The sequence below is a fragment of the Oratosquilla oratoria genome, chromosome 11 (genome assembly GCF_046742065.1).
Source record: "Oratosquilla oratoria isolate Oo_2021 chromosome 11, ASM4674206v1, whole genome shotgun sequence".
Taxonomy (NCBI): Eukaryota; Metazoa; Arthropoda; class Malacostraca; order Stomatopoda; family Squillidae; genus Oratosquilla; species Oratosquilla oratoria.
Window position 1 is genome coordinate 58052305 of NC_134787.1, and position 5004 is coordinate 58057308.

General features: G+C 40.5%; 1 protein-coding gene across 1 annotated transcript in view; it reads left to right on the forward strand.

Moving 5' to 3' along the window:
• Positions 1-4605: 4605 nt before the first annotated feature.
• Positions 4606-5004, forward strand: part of LOC143030061 (uncharacterized) — a gene marked incomplete at its 3' end in the record, with an annotated part of 248742 nt that continues 248343 nt past the window's right edge. Inside the window, exon 1 of the mRNA XM_076193265.1 lies at positions 4606-5004. This exon is cut by the window's right edge and continues 156 nt beyond it.

Consider the following 5004-nt stretch of genomic DNA (forward strand, 5'->3'; position numbering starts at 1 on the left):
CTACTGACACATATGCTGGTAGAAAGTATGCTTGTAGGCTATAAGGGAATTTATTTACCACTTCATAAACCTTTTCGCTATGTTTATGTATATGAATTAAGTTCTTCCGTGTACCAAAAGATTTTAACGAATATTTCGATTAACCTCTGCGTATCATTCTGGTTTTATTATTTTAATATAAGAACATAATGAAAGAGACTGCAAGAGACCATAAGGCCTACACCAGGCAGTTCCATGTCCATTACCACATATCATTCCCGTCCCTAAAGTTACATAACCTTCTCTTAAAGCAACCGATAGTTTCAGCGCTCACTACAAGATTACTAAATCTATTTCTATTCTTTAACCACTGTTGTTAAACCAGTTCTTGCCCATTTCCTTCTTAAATCCAAATTTAATCACCATTTTATTCCGAATGAAGAAAGGCAAGGGTAAGTGGCGACCTTTTTCTCCAGGTACGTAGACGCACAAGGAGTCCCCCCGACCCTAAATAGGGACCTGATTCTTATGGCTGCGTTTTGGTTCTCTCTTTAGTTTAACAAACCCTCAGGGCGCTTTGCCCCCAGCAAGATCTCTATAGAGCGACGACCCTACGTGCATTTGGATTTAGGACTCCTCGTTTCCAGTTGCTCCAATGCGCTTCCAGTTTCCCAAATTCCTTAGGCTCTGACCCACTTACGGTGATCTTGGCACGAAAGATTGAGGGTTCTTTCTTCCTTTACTTTCTACCCCCCGGAAACCCGGCCTCGGGTCCTCAAGAGCAGTTTTGGCCTTCGAAGGAGTTTTTTTTTTTTTTTTTTGGGGGGGGGGGTCCTCTACCTTGGAATGATTTTAGGGTCAAGAGACAAAATTTCAGGTCACTTTTTTTAATCGAGCTCTTTGGAAAGAGTGGCGTGCTCTCCTTCAGGTTTGCATATTTAAAAGACTTTCCAAGAATTCGTATCTTGTATAATTTCTTCAATAAATTTTCCATACACGCAGGCACGCATGGACAGGCACACGCGCACACAAGCGCACTTACGTATAGACATACATACACACATAGCACACACACACACACACACACACACACACACACACACACACACACGCATATATATATGTATATATATATATATATATATATATATATATATATATATATATATATATATTTAGTATAGACAAAGACATGCATACATATATACATGAACACGCACATATAACACACCCAGTTTTAAACTTGAAAAATCATGTGTATGAAAACTGAGAACATTTTATTCAAAAGCATTTGATGAACTTTAAAGAAAGGAATGCTTGGAATGTGTATGTTTGGATTTGGACAAAGTACCGTATAATAGACTTCCGATGAATTTGGAGACCTTAGAGGTAAGCTGCTTAAATGGATAAAGGATTTCCTGAAAGACCGATACACGAGAACAGTTGTGAATGGCAAGAGATTAGGGGAAGTCCTCAGTGATCGGTTCTGGCAACAAACCACACACACAAAAGGAGAGGCAGAGAGAGAAAGAGAAAGAGAGGAAAGTAAAGAGATAAAGCGATAGGGAGGAAAAGATATACAGTACATACAGATGCGCTATATGAGTTATACATACAGTACATACGTACACACACACACACACACACACACACACACACACACACACACACATGTGTATATATATATATATATATATATATGAGTATGTGTGTGCATATGTATACATGTGTGTTCATTTATGTACATGATATAAACTAATAATGCGGAGAGGATAATGGTACCCTCCTCCTGTTGTATTTCAAGTAGATATTCTAATTTTATTTTGCGTTATTTCCGGTTTAGTTTTGAGTTTCATTATACTTTTCCAGCACCAGTTTTTCCATATAATTTTGCCACAGCTCTTAGTATATAGTTTTTATAACCTCAACTCGCTTTCATGTACTCCAAGATCCTTGAGACCTTAATTTGTCTAACATGTAATGATGCAATCATTGTGTACAAACTCCGTTGATTTCAATTGAATCCAACAACATCTCTTTCAGCCTTCTGCCCACCAGAGCATCGCCCATGAACGCTCTCGAATCTCACTCCATCCCATTCACATACGTTTGCCGAAGCCTTTTCTCAAATACTATGTGTCCCAGCAATAGCTGATGCTCCACATAAATTTGCATATCAGCTTTCCTCTCATTTGTTCCGACTTCCACTTTAGAATGGCCTCTCTTTCCTTCCACCATTATGCCTCTTATCCTTGCCTTCATTTCCCTTACATCTGCAGATTTTGTTATTTTGCATTTTTTTCCCTCTCGTTGCTTAGATTAAACTGAAACGGATTTTTCTGTTGATTCCTAGTATACTGTATATAAGTACCTGGAAGAATTTAGAATCTAATTTTTTTCTACCTTATATTTCCCGCGTCTCATGTCAAAATGATCGCCACACTAATTTTGCCCTCATTGTCGTATTTATTAATTTTCATTTAACTATTTATTTATTTTGAACGATTATCAAACGTAATAATTCTTTAACTTTCGGTCTTCCGGGATCCAATACATACCTGACAGAACAAATTCCAAGCCTTTGCATTTCTTTATTTCATGAAACGTAAGTCTAACAAAATGGAAACCGTGCTTTTCTCGCAGGGGCTTCCATAAAATTTGTAATCCCAACCTAAAACCAGACATTTATTCAGGGCACTTGACTCTGCCTCTCTCTCCTTTGCATTTATTTCTTACACTCTACTATATCTTGTTCGCTCACTCTCCTTACAACTTCTCCGATAATTTCCTTCGGCATTTACCTTGTCAAACACACACACACACACACACACACACACACACACACACACACACACACACACACACACATATATATATATATATATATGTATATATAATGTATGTATGCATGTATATCATACATACACACACGTATATATATATATATATATATTATATATATATATATATATATATATATATATATATAAAATGTTTGTGTGTGTGTTTATATGTGTTTGTTCCAAAATCTAACCAGATCACCATACATGGAGCTATTGGTATATTTTTTTAAAGGCGTTTTTTATTCCCAATGTTGGTAATATCGAAATGTTAGGTCCCAGTAATGATGAGTGGTAACCCGCTCACTTTACACGTAAGAGGCTGAGTTCGAAGCTCTGGGAGGACAACAAGATGGGTACTGGTGGTAGTAATCTTTTGTACGTACGTATGTTTACGCCCTGTCAGGCTCAGCTGATGCCTTTTCTCCATCCAGCACATTTACAAACCCAATCTGGCATGTACGTTGTCTTCTTACACTAAAAGTGTTCACTATATAGTATGATAGGTTGCAGTAAGCGAATTAACATTAGATGTAGTAGAGTACAGTCTGCCTCTCTGTGTTAGTCCCGGGAGTGTAACATCCTTCGAATCCTGAGTACTCATGATGTCCCAGAGGACCTGACGAAGGACATAGTGTAATCTGTGGCGCCCTAGGAGTCTCTCGAGACTGAATAAGTATGCCCGGCGGTTGGCCAGAGGATAATCCTTAAAAAGTGCCAAATTCGTATCATGTTAAACATACGAAACTTTTTGGCAGAATCGACGTTTTTTTTTTTTGACCATTGAAAAACGATTTTATTCAGCTTGATGGAAAGGAGTGGTGAGGAGAGGTGAGAAGAGAGGAATAAAGAGGAGATGTTAGATTGTTGGTAAGAGAGCAGTGAAGAAATGAAACTGGAAGCAGTGAAACCGATAAAGCGAAAGAAGGAAAGATGCAGAATAGAACGGCGAGAAGAGAAGAGAGAGAAAAGGACAAAAGTTATTTTGACAAACGACAGAGGATTCGGTTCAGTTCGATGGAAACTTGCGTCTCTTCGCACGTTTGTGTCCATCGTAGTCTGTCTAGAGCACAGCAAGAATGTGTGAGGGGGGCAATCAATAGATTACAAAATCACGAAGGAGCATGGACGATCAGTAGGAGCTGGAGTGGCTTAGGTATGACAAAAGGAACTACCTTTGCCCCGAGTGCTTGGGCTTCCAGGGCATACACGATCACCGGAGGCCGCTGGATTCCAACGCGGGTCAACGTTGTGCAAAGCAAGACTCTGAGCCAATTCGCCAATAGGGGGCCTCTAAGTAATGTGACGTATTACGTAGTTTTTGCTGTTGTTTTTTTGAGACTTACCAGGTGATTTCATTCATAGATGGAGACACTAACGCGAACGTGATGTTGATCGACCGAGTCACTGTATGGGTCATTGTACAGCTTCATAGTTGAATGCAACTCGCTAACGTTTGCGACAATAAAGCTCACTCTGTCCACAGACTATTGAAGAGTTGCAGGGAGTGGAAGGGGTGGGAGGAGAGGGCGGAGGTATTAAATGCATAAAGGGGATGAAAAAAACAGATTTAAGGGTAAGTTGGTGAATGGAATAGATAGTGATGGACAGAAGAAAGAGCAGGAGAGGGAAGATGTGGAACGGATAGGTTGCAAAGAAGGGAAGAAGTAATATAGGTTACAAGAAGGGTAAAAGAGAGGAGAAAAGAGGACAGGACAATTTGTGATTGCAAAAGAAGAGGTAAAGGAAAAGAGAGAGGAAGACAAGTTGCAAGAACGGTGGTGGAAAGGAGAATAGAATGCGGAAGAGAAAAAGAAGAGAAAAGGAGAGGAAAGAAAAGAGGAGGAAAGAACAGGTAGCAGGAAGGGGAGAGGAAAGGAGGGACGAGGACAGGTGGTAAGAAGAGGGGAATAAAGAGAAGAGGAGCTGGTAGATTGGCGGTAAGAGAGCAATGAAGAAACGCAACTGGAACGGATAAAGCGAAAGGAGGAAAGAGAGGAGGAAAGATGCAAAACAGAACGACGATGTGGGGGGAAAAGGAAAATGCAGAATGGAGGGAGAGATAGGAAGTGGAGGGTACGAGGCTGAAGAACGCAAGAGTGGGGAGGGCACGGCAGAGGAGGGGGTGGTGGAGGATGTGGGTGAGGGGAAGGGGAGGGGAGGGGCCGGGCTGGCCGGGTCTCGC